The sequence below is a fragment of the Pleurodeles waltl genome, chromosome 8 (assembly GCF_031143425.1).
Source record: "Pleurodeles waltl isolate 20211129_DDA chromosome 8, aPleWal1.hap1.20221129, whole genome shotgun sequence".
In the NCBI taxonomy this organism is placed as follows: Eukaryota; Metazoa; Chordata; class Amphibia; order Caudata; family Salamandridae; genus Pleurodeles; species Pleurodeles waltl.
In genome coordinates this window covers 1,142,998,659-1,143,019,051 of record NC_090447.1, presented here as the reverse complement: position 1 = coordinate 1,143,019,051, position 20,393 = coordinate 1,142,998,659, and the positions used below count along the sequence as shown (strand labels likewise).

General features: G+C 41.8%; 1 protein-coding gene across 6 annotated transcripts in view; it reads right to left on the bottom strand.

Moving 5' to 3' along the window:
* CAB39L (calcium binding protein 39 like) overlaps positions 1–20,393 on the bottom strand; it is an 803,103-nt gene that overhangs the window by 574,755 nt on the left and 207,955 nt on the right. Inside the window, exon 1 of one of the 6 annotated variants that reach the window (XM_069205371.1) lies at positions 13,645–13,667. The exons of the other annotated variants lie outside the window; for them this stretch is intronic. The gene's annotated coding sequence lies outside the window, so the exon portion shown is untranslated. Of the gene's footprint in view, positions 1–13,644; positions 13,668–20,393 lie in introns of those variants that run through there. 6 annotated transcript variants of the gene reach the window in all.

Sequence of the window (20,393 nt, the reverse complement as noted above, 5' to 3'; positions counted from 1 at the left end):
ACAGAAGGGGTCATAGCTAAAACTAGTAGAGCCACATATAATGGACAGTCATGAAGATTGCGCTCGTGTGTGTATTTTTTTTTTTTTTTTCACTGAAGCAACAATGTCCGTTATAACATTTTAAATCTGAAAACCCCCGACAATCACCAGTTCTAGTTCAGCAAGCTAACTAACTAATGCCCCTGCCATGCACTGCATTTGACTTCACATACTGCATCATTCATAACATGCTCAGACACATTAATGATGACACCCGTGAGGACAACTCAAATGACATCAATGATAAAATCTCTGATGACTTTATCCACTGAATTTGACACTTTGGTGTACGCTCATCATACTGAAAGGAATTCAGCAAGGTACATCTAGACCTAATTTTCTATATCCTCTTTATTGCAGGTGGATGTAAGTTTTTTTCAATATGCTTGGTCTCTTAATAGGTCTTGACGGTGTGAAGGAATGAACTGTCCATGAATGCTTGTGCAATGGACAAACCCTGTGGACAGCGGAGACTTGCTGGCTTGTATCGCAGGTTGCCCACAGTAGGGCAGATATGTGCAAGAGCTTTGGTACAGGGCAAAGGATGCACGAAGGAGGTGCTTACGACCCTAAGGGGCTTTGAGTGCCTGGAGGGAGTCGGCTCTCCATGACAAGTGGTGCATAGGTGTGAATATTGTTTGCACATGTTACTTACCCACACATGAGAACCTGACTGACCACAAGCGGCTGAATATGTAAAAAGTAATTGGCAAAGTGTGAAGGCTGTGCGTAGTAGGTGCTTCACCATCTAAGGGACTTGGGGTGTCTAAAGGAAATGGGCTTTCTGTGGAAGGGTTGTGCACAAGGTAAAGACTGCTTCGGGTATGTACCAGTACTTGGTACAGGACAAACCCTTGATTAATCGGGGTTGGGTGTGCTGGGAGTCAATCAATCAAATACATTTCTTAAGTGCACTACTCACCTGGTAGGGTCTCAAGGCGCTGGGAAGGGGGAGGGGGCGGTTACTGCACGAAAAGCCATGTCTTGAGGTGCTTTCTGAAGGTTAGGAGGTCCTAGGTCTTGCGTAGGTTGGTGGGTAGGGAGTTCCAGGTTTTGGCAGCGAGGTGGGAGAAGGATCTGTCGTCGGAGGTGGTGCGTTGGATGCGGGGGACTGTAGCGAGGGTGAGGTCGGCGGAGCGGAGCTGTCAAGTTGGTATGTGGAAGTTGACTCGTTCATTGAGGTAGGTCGGTCCAGTGTCAGAAGTCGAGGAGGGCTTCTCCATACAGAATTGTTAACAGGGTGAAGGCAGTGTACAGGATAGGCTTGCTCACCTATGTTTGACTGCTCATGCGGTTGATATTATCAAAATGGTTGGTTCAAGGCAAAGCTGTGGAAATGAGGGGCATTGTTCCACTAAGGGGGCTCGTGGGCCTGAAGGGAGGTTTATGGGCTTCTGTGCCATACAGTAGTTACTCTCATATTTGAAATGCTGAACTGATTGTAGAGTAATCTGAATAGATGACGTCATAAGTAATGTCATCAGTGATGCCATCAACAATGTAATCGAACATGTCATTAGTGATGTAATATGTGAGGTCATCAGAAAAGGGCAAGTTAAAGTTACCTCACTGAAATAGAACAGGCGAATTTCAGTGGTTTTTTCAGGTTTAAAAACTTAAATCTATTGTTATGAGTGCAATTAAAACCCAAACGCTTATAACAATAGATTTACATCAGATTTACTGAGGTTATGTTTCACATTTGCGTTATTTGTTTAGCACAGATTTGACACATAAATCACCTTGGTATTTAAAAAAGCAACAAAAATCACTGTGTGTTTATTTATAAACAAAAGTTATTCAATGTAGCACAATGCATTGACTTGCCTTATTTGGATCAAGAGGGTGTTCCATGAGTGTTGTATAGCCACTCCCTTGCATCCACCCATGCATTTTTATACAAATGCATATCTACAATGAATTGTAGGGACGGATTTGCAGCAAAATTCTGCACCTCCCTGAGGCTGCCATAACAGGGAGAAATATTTTTATTTCACTTTCTCTTATTTTTTTCTGCTTTGCATGTGCACACAAGTATACATTACACATACCTATAAGAAATAGCATAAAAGGATAGTGTTTGTACAGGAAGGGACTTCTTCCTGCAGAAAAATCACCACCATTACAATTGAGGCACCCTTGCACTATAGTGCAAGCCGATCTATGTTGGCGAAAAGCCGCTCAAAAAGGGCCAGCACATTGAAAGAGCACAACTATTTCATTTCTATGTAGATATAGCAAAATTCAGTGCGGGGGAAGGCTGTGTGTAGTAGGAGTTTAATCACCTAATGAGGCTTGGGTGTCTGGGGTGAGAGGACTCTCCTTGAAAACGTCTGTACAAGGCAAAACGTATGAATGGTAGGGCCTTGATCAACTAATGAGCCGTGGGTGTTTAGAGGGAGTGGACTCTCCATGAAGACTTCTATACTAGGTGAAGGCTGTGTGGAGTGAATTGACGCTCCGTGAAAATGTCTGTACAAGGCAAAGGGTATGCCAAGTGAGGGTTTGGCCACCTAATGGGGCATGGGTGTCTGGAGGAGGGGACTCTCTCAGAAGACATGAAGAAGGGTGTGTGTAGTAGAGGCTTGGCTGACAAATGGGGCTTGGATATCTGGAGAGAGTGGACTATACAAGAGGGACATGGCCACATAAAGGCATTTGGGTGTCTGAAGGGAGTGGACTCTCCATGGAGACTTCTGTACAAGGTAAAGGCTGTGTGGAAGGAGTGGACTCTCCGTGAAAACTTCTGTACAATGGTGAAGGGTGTGCTTAGTAGGGGTTTGGATGTCTTAAGGGAGTGGGCACTTTGTGAAAACGTCTGTACAAGAAGGGTGTACATAGTAGAGGTTAGGCCACCTAAAGGGGCTTGGATACATGGAGGGAGTGGGTTTTCTGTGAATACTTCTGTACAAGATTAAGAGTATGCATTATAGGATGTTCACTACCGAAGGGGGGCTTCCTTTTTCTTTTTTTGGACCGGTTCTTCAGTACTCCTATGGGATCCAGCACGAACCCCATGTGCCCTCAAATCAGTCCAGTGGACATCACAGGGTTCTACACTGACTATTGCTAACGTACTGCCAGACAAGCCAGCGGAAAATATACATGTTTTTTTACCCTTCCATGACTATAAGGGGAGTCAGGGTACCTTTACCCTGCCCCATACATCTTTTGTTTTTTTAAGTTTCAGAACATGGAGACTGAGGCCTGTGTTCTGTAATGGCAGCTTCAAAGTCTTGGTATGGGCTGCAGGCAGCTGGTCAGATCCCTCTGTTCCATGGGACCACTTGCTCTATACTACGGGACAGCTCCTTTCCTGCGGGATTGAGATGAGACTGCCAACTAGAAAATAAAGAGGGCTTCCGTCCAATCACATCACTTTTTTTATTTATTTTTATTTGCGTCTCACTGAAGTACCGCAGGACTTCTGCGGGGGCCAACTGTCCAGATACCACTAACATTTGAACATTAATTTTTCGAATATGGTTCAACAGGTTTACATCAAATCACAAAAAGCACACTTTCCGAGTAAAAATGTAACCTTCTGTAAAATTTTATGTAGCTGTGTTCAGCCGCATTCTCTGTACTGTCTAAAATTCTGATGCAAAACATCATGGGGAAAAAGCATTTTAAGTCACCTCTTTTTCTTGGCCCCACCTTGATGGATCTCCCTGAAACATTCCAGGAAGGAGCTAAGATGGATAAACGTTTTGTTTTAAGATTAATAAAGATTCATCAAATAACATCAAAGTTATTACCAAAACAAAAAACGCTCTTCTTATGAAAACTCTGACCTAACTCCTACAGCATTGTTTCTAACCAAAACATGGCTGAATGATGCTTCTGATCCCGATATTAGCCTGGCATTACCTATTGGGTATCGAATTGCCAGATTAGACAGAGGGATGGCAAGAGGAGGGAGTATTGCAGTCATTTATAGGGACTGTTTGAAGAGGCTGAAAGGTAGGGTTCAGTTAGTGGAGGGGGAAGGGATGTTTCTTTCTCTAGCTCTTAACCCTCGTTATACCTTCTCTGGGATCCTAATTTATCGCCCCCCAGGCCCCTGAGAAAAGTTTTTAGACTCTCTCTTAGACTGTACGGCAAATTTTATATGTGCCAGACCTAATCTTACAATCTTAGGAGATTTTAATATTTATGGTGAGATCCCGGAACGAACAGATTCAAGGCGTCTACTTGGTGGTATGGAAGCAATGGGCCTGACCCAACTTGCTAAAGGCCCTTCCCACGAAATGGGTCATACTATTGACTTAGTGTTTATTAACACTCCTGCCCTGACATGTAGGTCTCCGATTCCACTAGCGTGGTCTGATCATTTTTAAATTTCTATTGAATTAGCCACGGGTACAATGGTGAGTGGGAGTAAGCCTGTTGTTCACGTCGGGAGATCGTGGAATAAATTGGATAAAGAGAATGTTTTAGTTACTTTGGAATCTCTTAAGTCCAGTGTCATGAGTAACAGGGGATCTGAAGTTGAAGCTTTCAGTGACTGGATCACTGAAAGTCTGGACATAGTTCTTCCCCTGAGGAAAAAGTCTGGTCTGCGTAGAACAACTAGTGCCCCTTGGTTTACCCCCTCATTACTTCTCCTAAAAAAGGAATGTAAAAAGTTAGAAAGAACTTGGAGAAAGCTGTTTGTTCCAGCAGATAGGGAAGTTTACAAGGGGGCTATCAGAAGGTACCCTGCTGAAATTAAGGAGGCACAGAGAGTTTTCTACCAGCAGAAAATTGAGGGAGCGGCAGATTCCCCCAAAGTAGTTTTCCAAATATTAAAAGATATTCTACATGTGCCGGTGAAAGACAATCCTTTAGAGGCTTCCACAGAACACAGCAATTTACTAGCTGAATTTTTCCACCAAAATATTTTGGACATCTATGCCACTTTTGGGGAAAAAAAGTCCTTCACTGAAGGAGGAGTTTGTTAATGGTGTTAATGCAGCCTGTTTTTCTCACCTAAACCCTCTTTCACAAACTCAAGTGTTACATTTCTTGAGTGTCCTGAAATCAGGACCCCCCTGGACCCTGCCCCTCCTCACATACTTGTGCAGGGGGCGGAAGTTATTGTTCCGATGCTGACACATTTACTTAATGATTCTCTTTCCAAAGGAGTAGTACATAGCTCTTGGAAGCATGCTATAGTGAAACCGCTATTAAAAAAACCTTCTCTTGACCTGACAGTGTTGAAGAATATTAGACCCATTTCCCTTTTGCCCACCCCGCTAAAATTCTGGATAAATACATCAATTGGCAACTTTCTACCTTTTTTAGAAGAGAATAGGTTGCTCCATCCCACTCAGATGGGCTTTAGAACTCGTCACAGCATGGAAACTGAATTAATTGCAGTTATGGAAGAGGCTAGAAAGAGGGTTGACCAGGGTCTTACCACAATGATTATTTTGCTGGACTTGAGCGCAGATTTTGACACAGTAGACCACCAGGTATTGATCCAGAGAATGAGGGAGCTAGGAATTAAGGAACAGGCACTTGCCTGGTTTACTTCCTTCCTACAGGACAGGTCCTTTCAGGTCCTAGATCGATCGTTCCTATCAAACAAACTACAGTGCAGGTGTGGTGTACCTCAGGGCTCTGCCCTTAGTCCGACACTGTTTAACATTTATATGGCTCCCTTGGCCTCTTTGGTGGAATCATTTGGGTTAGAATTAGTGTCCTATGCTGATGACACCCAACTGGTGGTTTCCTTTTCTGCTAATGAGACCTCAGAAGGAGCCGCTTTCCTTACTTGTATGCAAGTGGTCTCAAGCTGGATGACTCAGAGTAAATTGCAACTAAATAAGGAGAAGACGGAAGTCATGGTACTGGGCCCTGAACCAAGGCCTGAAATTTCTCGCTCCTGTCCTTCGGCACTTAGTGAGTTCCCTCCTCCCAAAAAGCATGTTAAGAGCCTAGGGATCAGTCTGGATCCCCTTCTGACGCTAGACCTGCAGGCTGCGAACATATCTACTACTTGCTTTGCCTTACTGAGAATTCTTAGGAAGATTTTTGTTATTCTTCCAGCACTGGCTAGAAGACTCATTGTGCAAGCTGTTATTCTTTCAAGGCTAGACTACGGGAATGGCCATTTCCTAGGTTCCCCAGTATATGTTAAAAAGAAATTATAAAGAGTTCAAAATGCTGCAGCTCGTTTATTACTGAACATCCCGAGAAGGTCTTCTGTGAAAGCTGGATTGGCCTCCTTGCACTGGTTGCCTGTTGTACAGCGGATCAAATTTAACGCTCTATGTCATATCCACAGGTCTTTGCATGATAGAGGACCTATGCTCCTTAGGAACTTGGTCATTTTTTATAGGCCGAATAGAGATTTGAGATCCACTACTCTTGCTTTAGTAACTGTACCGAAAATAAAGAAAGCAAGATGGGGTGGGTCTTCTCTGATGTTTTTAGGAGCCAAATTGTGGAACTCGCTGCCTCTTAATCTTCGGCTGATGGAGCAAGAACTGGAATTTTGAAAGGCCTTGAAAACTTGGTTATTCTAGGTCCAGTTGTTTTTATTCCTTTCTTGTTGCATATCACTCTCATCCCCTCTGTGGTTAGGGTTTAGTAGCACTGGGAAACCCAAGGGTAGCCATGTGCTCTATAAGTTGTGTAACATAACATAACTCCAACTACACTGTGGCAACTGCCACTGTGTAAAACACACACATATATATATATATATATATATATATATATATATATATATATAAAATAAACATTGAAAAAACAAAGATGTCAACTAAAACGTAACATTTTAAACTAAAAAGAACACTGAAAATTACCAGTTATAGAAAACTCAAGAAGCTATAACTTGAGTCCTCGCCATGCACAGTGATTTCATCAATGATGTAATTTCGGTTATTTTCAGTGATATTATAGAACATGTCATGAGTGTAGTGATATATGAAGTCATAAGCAGTGCATTGGGCGCAAGTTATAGTTGAGTTAATTAAAACTGGTGAATTTCAGTGCCCGGCGAAGGGTGAGCCGCTGGGCCTGGTCTGCAGCTTGGCCTCCGCCCACTCCCCATGGGCAGCCAATTCTCTGCAGTGCATGGTCTTCGACTGTGCGCAGCATGGGACTGGCAACAGTGTCCGGCCTGTGGCTAGACCCTTCATCCAGGCCATGCACCCAACCCACCAGTGCGGCCAATCCCCCTGATGCCAATGGACACCAATGCCCCCTTTAAAAAAAAACATATTTCCCTGATCCTGCAGGACTTCCACGGATGCTAGGGGGCCATTCTGGCTCCCATGCGACTCCTGTGGGAAGGAATACAGGGGTCAGCACTGGCTTCCATGGGATAGCAGAACCCCAAAACACATTTTTTTTTTTTTAACCCAAGTAATGCTCACTTATGACCTCCAACAAGGTCTAGGGGTGAATGTACCCCGTACACTGCCCACTCAGAGTTTATTTTCTTTTCTTTTCAGAACCTAGGCTGCAGCTAGCCAATCAGAGCGTGGGCTTCTGTGGCACTTGCAAGAGAGGTGGCCAATGATAAAAACAAAAATCCATGCACTATGACTTCACTCATGACATGTTATATGATATTATTGATAACATCTTAAATTACATCATAGACAACACTGTGCATGGCGGGGGCGCAAGTTATATTTATTTCAGTAAACCATAAGTGGTGAATATCAGTGTTTTTTTTTTTTTTAGATTCTAATGTTATCTTTGAACTAGCACTTGAGGGGTGTAGATACATTGTAGATAAATGTCAGTGAACACAACTCTTAACTGAGAGTGCAATCAGTACGAACAATAAATCAATGTCCAGCTACACACTTACATACATAAGAGAAAGTAGTACTTTATTTCTAACTCTACACATGTCAAAAAATGCAACATTCATATGCAACACAATCCCCCTTTAGACTGGGGCTATAGTAGCTGTCAGGAAAATCCCTGTCCCACTCTACTTTGTGTAACATGTTCAGGGGTATTACCCATTCACTGGTGGCCATGTTCAGGGAATGCACAATATTATGCCGTAGTCAATAGTTCTCTTGGACTCGTCAGGATTTTAGTCTAAAGTGTCTATGTTGTCTAAGTTGCCACAGCACCATCAGCAGAAAATTTCCCGGGGCCCACAGGATCCTGCTTGGAGAAGACGGGCTGCTCTAGCTAACTTCAGCCAGGGACAGGCTCACTCTCTGGAGTAGCATGGCCAGCTCTCCCAACCGATGGGGGCAGCTTCCAGCTTTGCAGGGATGCAGTAAGTCGCATTCTCCCCAGCGGGTGGAATTCAATCATTCGGCAGTTCACTACAGTCCTTCAATGGCACGTGGTCCACCAGGTTCTCAGAGGTCAGTATGAGTAGATCTCCTGGTCCGGCTAGACACGCTGGTCACAGCCTGACTTCCCAGTGACAGCCCAAAGTCTTTGACTATTAAGCCCCGGCAACCACTCCTGGGAAGGGTTTCAGTGGTGCCTTCCTGATTTAACATAGGCTCCTCAGGTGCAACCACCCACACTACAGCGGGCAATCTTGGCATATGGGGTCACCACTCGGGCATTTGTGAGTCCTGGCACTTGGCCCATATGCCAGAGGGAGCCACCATTGAAGTAATTGTGTAACCCATTGCAATGAGGCTGTCTCCACATGGAGCTCGATACTTGGCTCAGTCTACAGCAGCCCTCTCCTGGAATACGGGGGTCTCTGAAAACAGTCCTACACATGGGCTATGGCTCTGTTGGTGCACAGCTGAATCCTCACACCTCGCATAGGGAGTCCTCCTGGTACTCCCTATGGGATCTTGCGTCCTCCAATGCTCTCCTCCTCTTTCTCATAGAACACACTGATCTTGGCAAGGAGGCAGGCGCTGGTGCGCCAGGCGGCAGGGCTGGTGTTTTTGGGTTCTCTGAGTGATGTGCCCTAATCCAGCAGGAAGACTAGCAGGCCTTTGGACCCAGTCCTGGTCAAAGGCAGAAGTCTTGCAGAGCTTCCGCTTCTCACACAGCCAGTCTGGCTGCTTGGTAAATGACAATTTTTTGGAGACTCAATCTCTCTTTCTTATAGTCCTTTTCCAGACACCAAAAGTGATTTAGGGTCTGAGTTTTCAAAGTTTTATGTTGGGATGTTGTTTCTTCTGAAGTGGACACTCGCCTTTTTTTCTTTCCTCATGAAAGATGTCTGTCACAGCAGGCAAAACTCAAAAGCTGATTGTCCCATAACACCACTCACTGCAGTGACCAGAGTTCACACCTGGATGTCAGTCACGGTGATATGTGCATCAAAATGTTAATCCCAGACCCCCAGCCCTACTCTTTATGATTCCCTTATCAAACTCATCTCTCTTCCTGACATTTGTCCAGGCCCCTTCCTTGCAATCTACCACTGAATCAAATATCAGTCTTTTAAAGTATAAAGGAAGTCTCTTCCTTTTCCCTCCAGTGGCTGTCCCATCCAGTTCACAGGAATGCAGCAATACACAAGTCTCTCTGTGGAGGAGGAGGGTGGAATTCTTCTTCTCCTAAAGTCTTCACCTGTCAGGCCTGTACTTCTCAAAATGGAACCTACGGTCCTCCATGTAATGTATCATTGTAGGCACACTTACTTAGTGTACATTCACACCACACTTACTGTGTAGCATTATCTCCTTGCATTTTATCGTTATATGTGCACATGCATTCAGTACACACAGTAAGTCTGCCCGCACTGTCCAGCACTGAAGCTTTTCTGTATTTAACCAAGGTGTGTTATTTACAAACACACACATTCAACATGTGCGTGCTGCACAATACTTCACCCTTCATGTATTGTACTTCACACAGTACAAATACATCCATCACAAGCACTGCACAGCACTACTTCTCTCATGCAATGTATTCCTCACAGGAGGCCACACATTCAATACATGCACTAATCTCTCAACTACCACATTACTGCTCTATCTCTGTGCTGTACATACAGCGCTGTCACTACCCATGCACTAAGCAGCCCTCCACATCTACCAGATGTAGGCCAAGGGTGAGTTAAGGACAGCTGAACTCTTACAATGGTGAGTGAGCTGGTAAGCCTCACTCCAGTGACACAGGGTAAGAAGGACCTGAACATTACTACTGATCACTGCATGGTATGCTGCCAATGTGCTTGTGCTGCTTATCTCCTGGTGCAAGCGGTAGTCTTCCACCACTATGAGGATAGCACTTTGGGCAACCCTCCTGGTCCAACAAGACCACCAATCCCTGAGACAGGCCTATGTCATGGCGCATATGAATGATCCATGTTTACCTATGACAAAAAAATCAAAAAAAAAATCAGCATTGGGCAACAATACAATTGGATACCCAGGGCAGGAGTACACTTTCTTTTCTGTCCCAATACACCCTCTTTTCACTTTCTTCTGCATTTACTGCCCTGCATCTCATTCACTTCAGTAATCCCTCCAGAGACACAACACATGCACTCTACTGTACACACTGCATTTTCTATAACTTTCGCCCGGTCATCATTTTGACAGCTCTGTACCTCATTCATACACTTTTGTATTAATTGTCACAAATGGCACAACTAATCAGTGCTCCCTGCGCTTTGCAGAGAGGTCAATAATTGGGTGAGCATGTATTCTGTACCCCTTCATAGCCTACTGACAGGCTCTGTGAGAAATTCGCGCTGCATCAGGCCTGAACTTCAAAGCTCTCGATCATGGTGCACCCACAACCTGAACTCACACAGCTACATAAGTGTGACTCTTTCCACACTATGCACTTATACACGAGTAACGTGTGACACGAAAAAACTAAAGAAGCACACCATTCTGGAAACGTTAAATATTTTTAGGACATATAAGAATAAGCAAAACAGGAAAATTAAAGAGGAACATTGCTGTTCCCAGGCTGAGAGTGAGGTGTCTGTTTTCAACCCTACACTTCCAGTGGTTCAAACCAGTGAGTGACCTGACATTCCATTTCTAAGCAGGTCATTCATTTAGAACACTGTGGCCTGGCTCCCAAGACTGGGCTACCTTATTTCAAGTGCCCAGTCCGTGCATAGTTTTTCTCCCTCACAAATGATACCACCAACATGAACAAAGCATTTTCAGCAAAAGAAATAAGCATTGGAAAGTCAATAGACCTTACATTTGAGATCTATCCACTCTACCAATTCCATTTGTCAATGTTTTACAGCATGAACAAAGAGAGGGAAATAATTTTCTGTCCATTTCTGCACCCAGCAGCCAGTCTAACAGTCACTTTATCCTGTCTTCCTCATTTTGGTTAACAATTCTCTGACATTCATTCCTTTCAGGAGTTGTAATAGGGTGAAGTATTTTTCTAGCTTCTGTCAACTCTTAAATTGTTTTGCTGATCTGCTGTCATGTTAAGTTCTAGTTTAAATATCAATGGTGTAACCCTGTGCTCCTCAGAACCAATAGTTCTGTCAGCTAAACTTAACACATATTCAGTCAGAATGTGAGGTTATTTATAGAAACTAGACACGCATCGTTTGCCCATTTGGTGACCCGGGCGAGTTGAAATTCATAAATAACAAATTTGGGTCGCTAGACCTTCTTAGCTTTGTTTAAAACCCTCTTTTGTCACACCACAGGGTGACTCTTATGAAGGATTATCAGGCATTCAAAGTCCAGGTGAGTGGCACCCCGGAACTGACTCACTAATTTTTCTTAAATTACACCATATGAGATCTGAGTTTATAAAATATCAACACACAGGTTGTTCCATACTCAGTTCTGATGAAGACTGGTTTATATGTAAAGAAAGTACACGCTTTCTGAGATGGCTGAAACATCATGGGTTTTACATTTAGTCTATATCATAATACTTTCGTAGCAATTAAGGACAAATTAATTCAGCCCATTTATAAAGGACTTTGTAATTGAACAAATCAGACCGGATGATCAAACAATCCAAATTGTTCTGTACAAGCTGAGCAGTCACCTTTTTTCTTGATGCACTGCACAAGCACGTTTTGCACTAATCACTTATTGGGCCTTGATCCAACCATGTTATCTGTACCACTTGGGGGGGATGGGTTCTAATATGATTTACTGGCAGGGTATAGACCCCTAAGGATGGAAAGTATGTGATAGCAAGTCATATCTTTGCCTTTTGTGAGTTACCACTCCACTCCCAAGATACCTTGATCTAAATAGAAATGTTTTCATTATTTTTATTATTGTGAATGTTATTAATAAAAATTACAATTACAGTAAATGTGATTTTATAAATTGATAAAAATTATGATTAGGTACACCAAGTAAAATGTATATATTTGTTTAATTAATATCTTTTTTCAGAGCTGGTGGTGAACGACCGTGCAGTATCATGAAGAAGACTGAAACAAGCACATCATGTCCCTCTGATCCCCAGTGTATAATTCATTTATGGTCAAATGTCCAGCATGGAGTTACACTGACAAGCCCTCAAGACTACTCATCATGGAAAACTTTGCTAGAGGCAGCTTAAGTAAAGAATCACATTCCGCTGTTAGACATTGCGAGAAATGTGGAAAGCAACACAGTTCCCCAAGTCTATTACCACAGGAAGTGCAGAAGCCTGTTTACTATGAAGAGAGATTTACAAACTATTAAGTGAAAAAGCTAAAGCAAGTGTCAGTAATGGCTGGAATGAGTGAGTGCATGATTAAACAGAACACCACCATTAAAGTCAAACATGTATGCTGAAGAATGTATATTTTGTGGAAAGATAAAATGCTACAATGGCACATCAACGCGTGAGAAATTAATCAAGGTCATGGAGCTTAGAGGTGACAAACGGCTTTGAGAGTATGCAACCATTATTTGTGGTTCAAAGATCTTAGCAGTTTGTAGTAGGGACATAGTGGCTGGAGAAGCCCGTTATACTGCATCTTGTTATAGGAACTATACAAGGGTTAAAGCAGAGGAGGAAGATCAGGCACCTAGCATTCAAATCAAAGATCACTCCAAAAATATGAGTGATGAAGGATATGATTAACTATTTCAATACATTAGAACTGTGATGATTCCTAACATAAAGGTAATTTGTGTGACGACTCTCAGTGAAAGGCTTACAACCCTCATGACAGGCAGAAAAATACAGGGAATAGACGAATCAACCAAGAAGCATATTAGAAGAAAATAGGACTCCGAATTCAGGGACATCCTCCACATATTCCCAGACAACCAAGGAAAATGACTGGCTCAACCTGATAGTGTCATGCTGCAAGACGATGTGAGAGAAAACCAGTGTGTTAGAAGAGAATTATTAGTTTTAAAGGTTAAGGTAACGGACATAAACAAGATCACTGCTCAAACATCATTGTGTAAAAGAACAATGATTAAACAAACTTGAAATCAAGACCATGGAAATATCATCCATCAGATGTTGATAAAGATTCATTTACAATGCCTGATTACCTTAATTGGTTTCTATAAGGACTTCTGACTGAAAACACACAGCCGTCCACAAGGGTTGCCTTACTTATGCAATCATTCAGTCAGGACATTATATATGCAGTCACAAATGGCCAGCAGAAACGCCCCAAGCAATTGTTGTTCCCATATGCCATAAAAACGCTCACACGCAATGTTGTAATTATGCGCACTCTAAACAGACTTGATCATGGGATTCCATACTCACAACTGGAAGAAAATGACACCGCCTTCTGTTTTCAGAAATTTGCTGCTACCTTAAATTAGCAAAATGTTCTTCCATCCGACATTCAGCCTCATGTCTTCACTAACTTATCATTGGATAACAATGACACGCTGGAAGACACTCTCACTGGTAAGGCGAGTCAACAGTATAGCTGTGCAGCCCACGTTATTTGGACCACAACCTTTTAAAGCTCCTCTTTCAAGCACTGAAAAACAAAAGCAAAGAACACTGACCACCACATATACTGAAGAATTATTCAATGGGTCATGTATGTTTCTAGTGAACAAGTTAGGCCTCAGCCATTGATGACAAGTACCAAAGTCATGCCAGAATGTGTTGCTTAATTGAAGCTTTCACAAAATAAGAGATAATCTGGGTTGTTACTAGACAAGAAGCGAGCCTCGCACAGATAATACCAAGTTGGACAGGACAGTACTATGGACCTATCACAGGATTCTATTGGCCACTTGCCCGCCATTAATGCTCCTGCAACTGAGTTGACAACTGTTTCTGAAATTTTGAAACAGTCAGCTGATAAGGGAATCACTGCATTTGATCAAAATTGTAGTGGTCATGGATCAAGCTCACTACGCAAAAGCAAAAGCAACTGAGATCGTGTTGAAGCATAAAGCAATGTACAACATAATCATTCTTCGAATGGGCACCTTTCACGCCATTTGAAATGTCATGTTCATTCTTGGAAAACGCTTTCAAGACACTGGCCTTTGCGAACTTTACATTGAAGCAGACATGATAGCAGAAAGATCAGTATCATCAGTACTAGAAAATCATATGTACAATCTTGCTGTTCAAGAACACAAGTGGGTGTATGAAGCTATGTTGAGACTGGCTTGGTTGGAATTTATCCCGAGTGGAGAAGAATTACAAAGAAAACATACAGGTAATCTACTCCTTCATTCAGAATGTTAATGACTTTGCAAAAGACCTATGCCAACAGAGATTAGATGAGCTCTAGCAGAATGCTTCTTTTGCCAAAGTCAAACCGCTTTGGAATGTATTCCTGGAACATCTTTGTCATGACAATGGAGATCTCTCTGCATTTTGAATGTTGTATGTGGATATTGTTGAAAATGTCTTACTGGCTCTGCTACATGCTGCTCAAGAAGGAAATTGGCATTTACAGCTTACCGCCATACGCTCTATGATCCTATGGTGTTTTGCTTATGACAGGATGAACTACTCTAGATGTCTTCCTGTATGCCATGCGTCTCTAGGCATCCATAACTTGCAAAAAAATAAAACAAGTTAAAACCTACCCCCGGAGTGGTACCAATGGCCTAAACTTTGGGTCCTGGCTCATGGCCTACATGCAGCACCTTGATAAATGATTTAATGAAGTGATATCATTTGATTATAATGTATAATAATCACTCAGTGATTCAAGTTGTTCTGACCTCCATGTTTTTGGTTTCTTTTTGTTTACCCAATGTGTTACGCTCTAGATCATCTAAGTGTCATTCTTCAGGCATTATTTTCCTATTTACAGTCAACTTGATTTCAAATGTGGTTTAGAGACAATTATCACTAATTACCATCTTAAAGGCACCCTATTCAGTAACAGTTATTAGCCATACCTTTATTTTCTCTGAAATGATACTCCATGTGATCCCCTGTTGTGGATTTAAATGCGGCATCTTGTAATGCCTCAATCTGCAATCGCCATAAGGGCACAGCTGGAAGCAACCTTCCCCATTCTATCATCATTAGGAGCAGATTATGATCCACCTATATTTGGTCCATATATAAAGCTTTGCTAACTTAAATTTAAAATTCCATCTCGCCCAAGAACATATCCAATCTGGTTTGAAGTTGGTACACCAACAAATTAAAGAAATACTGCTGGTCTTTTGGATATAATTTCTGCCAGATTTCCATCAACTGCCACTGAAGTATCTATGTTTGAAATTGAAATATATTTTTATATTGTTTTTGGTGTTGAGGAAATATTGTTGAGGTGTTTTAACATAATATATTTTCTCCAAAACATTTTGGAGAAAATTGGGCATTTGACCTCCCAAGAGTTAACTATCCACTACCGGATCATACATGTCGTAATCTTAAAACAAAAGAAAACAATGTGTTGATGAGTGGTGGTATGCTGGCCCTGGGTGTGTCTTAATTAGTTTTTTCCCTAATGTGCAAGTAAGACATGCCTCACCAACATAATTTGTGATTAGAGGAATGCCTTGATACTAAGGCTGCTAAAAGCATGCAGTACTTCCAGAGTACAATCTGAAATACACAATAAAGCACTCAAATAGATGCACAGGAGAACTGAAAGATGTTTTGATATCTTAAATTCATATTCAGATGACTAGACCTACTTTGTGCTAGACTACTGTACAGACCTAAAATGGTTAGTGGGGTGATAGCATGATACATACTACACAAACTTGAAAACATTTACTATCATGCCCCTTATAGAGTATATGTACAGTGAAGAATACTTTCTTAATGAAGCGAATACACATAATCTATGTGTAACTTTGGCACACAGTATTGAAGAGTAGCAAGGCAAGAAGGCACACAGAACGTCTTGACTATTATGTTAATTTCCAAACAAGGATCCCTACTAAAAGCAATTAACAATAAGTGGCATCATCATGAACAGTTACATCAGATGTTGTGGCATACTCATAACCCATTCATTTCAACCACAAGACAACACATATTGAAATATACGATATTCATCTATCATTAACGGTAGAAATGGTAATGTAGCCATGCCCCAAATGGCAGACTGTATACATGTGTAATGAATCACATAAAAAGAAAACATGTATGACCCCAATGAGGAAGATATTAGAAGTCTCAATGTCTTGTCTTCTGTGTCCTACAAACTCATGCTACCTTGGATTCCATGTCATTCAGGTGTATTGGCAAGAATATCTTTCCTGCCTGTTGATGATTTATCAGATTTAGGATTTGTTCGTACTCCTGATTGAAGTCCTAATGCCAGTGGTGGATAACAGCTATTCTTTGTAAAACCAGTAATCATGTGATGCAGTCATTGATGATAAAATTGCACTTTGTTGATGTATATCACAGGCAAAAAAATGATGGCTGGTGCGGAATGTGGCAATCGTACTCTTGATACCTTCATACTTCATTGAAGATGCAAACTCTGTTACTCAAAGCATGTACTATAGCACTGTTTCGCAATATAGATATGGCTTGCATTGATTGCTAAATGTTAATTAGTCCATTTTGACCTACTAATGCCTCTTTCACTAATGCATCCTTAATGCATCCTACAAAGGGACATGAAGGTGTTTTGCCGGCTGTGTCAAATATTTCAATAAAGCACATTTTTAGGTCTGACACATTTGGTATGTAAGCATGTGTATTCTTTACTTACTTTAAGGGGCATTGGAACAGCCTCCTTCAGCCATTAACTATTTTACCTTAGTAACTTTAGTCATTGCCTTGGGACTTTGTCAATCTCACTATGGATCAGCCTGCAGGAGTAATTTGATGTCACCTTTTTCCTATTGGCTCTTTAGTTGTGTTCTTCTGGCTCCGCTAGAATGCACAGGGACCTACTTTACAGTCTGCAAGCGTTCTGGTAGCAATGGTAAGCATGCTGACAACATGTGAAAATTGATTCTACAAAATAAAACGGTAGCCATACCATACATAGTTCAGATGTTATTTTCAGTGCTTGCTCCCTAGTGCTGCTATGGTGCTTGTAAGACAATTATTAACACTGAGTCCCTCTGGATAATGTAGTATAGATAGTCTGTTATTGTTTTACCATTTCAAGTAGGTCACATGTGTCTAATCAGTTGGTGTGTGATGCAGCAGCACAGGGGAGCGAGTAAAATCTCTGAAAAATGGGTGCTAGAGAAAAAAAGGCAGCTCCACTTTATGTACTGTTCATTTTTCACACGCTTTTGCCTTTTCTCACTTTCCTGTCCACAAACACCAAAAAGGCCAAAAGCAAGCAGTACAAATGTCAAACATATTGGCTTTGTCAATGCTGTTTCCTATTTCTTTCCAGCTCATTTGACTGAGTGGATGCCAACCCTCCTTATGCAATCTTGATTTTTGCTTCTATCATTGAATGAATTTGTCAAGACAATCTAGCACATGCCGTTGTTTAACTGACAACATGCAATTTGCAGTGCGGGTTGCACAAATTTGTGTTTCTCTTGCAAATGTAGACTCTGCTTGTTGGATATACCCCACTTTTCTGGGAACTGTTGTCAATGATGATGCTTTTATGTCACGCAGCAGCAGCATGTCAATGTTGTCATCATCATATACGTCTTCTACAAGCACATGCTTTTTACAGTCCTTGCTGAAGTTGTGTCATGACGTGGTACTGAGCTTAATGGAATTAGGATTGTATGTATTTATGAAATTCATTGGGCATATACGTGCACCTAGAAACATGTGACATATCCTGAAATTTACAGCCTTTTTCGTTAAACCACAATTAACAAGTTACTATAAGAGTTACTGTCACATAGGCTCTCATTATTCTAATGAGACTACTGGATCTGAACGGCAGAATCGCCTGCAGTGTGGGGGACTGAGTCTAACCCACTAATCCGGCCTAATCTGTGTTTTGCTCCACCTAACTAGCAGTGCCTCATCTCCACCCAAGAGCAGGGATGATTGGGCAGCCAAACGCATGACACAATTGACTCCTCAGGGAAATCGTGGTCACTCAGATCGCATCCATTTCTCTCAGTTACAAGAGTCTCACATATACAAGGACAAACAGAGGCAGTATATGTTTCAATAAGGTTTTAATGAAGCAACTGTATCTTAGATAATAAAGTATGTACTGCAATAACCAGGACGATGAAGTATGACAGGATTAAAATTGTGACAAGGAGAGTGAAGCATAAAAATAACTCTACCATATTGTCACTAGAGTCATTAAAATAATTCCTACCTAGGCTATATTAGAGCACAGCATGTTGGGCTCTAGCTCTGCCCTTCAGGTTCCCCTGGGAAGAGATCATCCCCCATACCTGAGCAAGAGGCCTGAAGTCTGCATAAGCAGCTGCAGCGAAGCATTCAGCTATCAGCATACAGTCGTAGTCATCTGGCTGGAATCTCCCTCTAACATGTATGGGACAGGGAAGTGTTTTTATAATAAAACAGCTGATGTTTTAAGAAAATGTCCCTACGTAAGAATGTGTATGTTTCTATGAATATCAGAGACAAAGCGTTACCACGTTTACCGGCAATCTTACTGCAGCCTTGAGACAAGCACAGAGTGAAAGGAATGTCTTGTTTAAGAACGCAGTGCTGGCCTAGGTAAAGAACAGCTAGATAGAGAGAAATAAAACAAGACCGCAATGTGGCTATTGTTAAAATAATAAACGAAGCTGAATAAAATATATCCAGGTTAAAGTGCACAACTGCAGGCCTGGTTTTGCTAAAATAACGTGTATGGAGCTATAACTAAAATGGCTACACAACATTACCATTGCATGGACTCTGTTGCATGTCTAGTTCTTAACCACTGTGCAACTCTTCTTAATTCCCCAAGTAGTTGCCTAAGGGCTGCATAAAAAAAGTGTTGATTGGTAAACTAGAAATGCAAAGTTAGTGCACCAGGCAGGTGGTCTAGTCCGAGAACACACTACAACAACACCCGAAGGCTTAAAAAACGAAAGATAGGGATATGCCTATCAGTGTTCACAATTTCTTCATATGCTCTAACACTTTTTGTCAGAAAAAAACTGCTTTTTTTAAAGAAAATATGCCAGTCCGGATGTTGCTTCACACTTCAGCTCGTGTTTGTACAGAAGTCACTTGTGGTGCTGCACAAAGTAAGAAAAATTTCAAACTGAGACCCAAAGCATTTTAGGTATAAACCCTTCATTCACGGTTATCAGGGGTAACTGTGAATAAAAAACGCAATAACCTGAAGTCAGGTTCAGGCCAGTCCTCAATCACATTTAACATCACATAACAGGATGTTCCAAACTAATCCAAAGAAAGGTGCCAAAAACCTGGATATGTTTGCCACCCGAACGTGCACAAACTAACATTGTGACCACGTTCCATGCAGTGCTCCAATACACAACACCATGACCTGTGTCAATGTTCTGATGAAAAGCCAACATGCACAGCGGTGATTGCAGCTGTGTTCAATAGCCCATGCATCTAGACATACATTGATGAAGCATGCAAAAGATGTGCATAAAACATTAGACGCAACCGCCCCAACATAGACGAGCAAACTGAAGTACCCATTACGCACTATAAAACATGCTAACATACCGAACCTAGAGGCAACACGGGCAACAGAAGTGAGCCTTGTTTTCTCTTTGCCATAAGGCAACCAGGTAACACCTGGAGATAAACTGCAAAAATAAAATAAAATCCATATCCACCTAAATCCTTAGTGAAAAGACATGATACGCAGTAGAAAATGATTATGAGGAAAAAGAGAGCTACACCGTCAAACAGAACGATGGGTCACTATTCGAAACTTCATTGATTTTAAACTGAATGCCTTGTATCAAAACCACGAGTTCAGATTGAAGGGAAGACTACAAGCAAAACCACCAAAGCTACAAATTTAAGGAATAATGTTGAGGGCCCGACACAAACGACACGAAACAAGAGGCAGCAAAGTGAAAATATGAAACCCTATGTCGAAACGTACCTGAATGCCTTGTATCCAAACTGCGTGGTTCAGCTTGAGGTGGCACAATACAAGTAAAAACACCGAAGCCACGAATGTA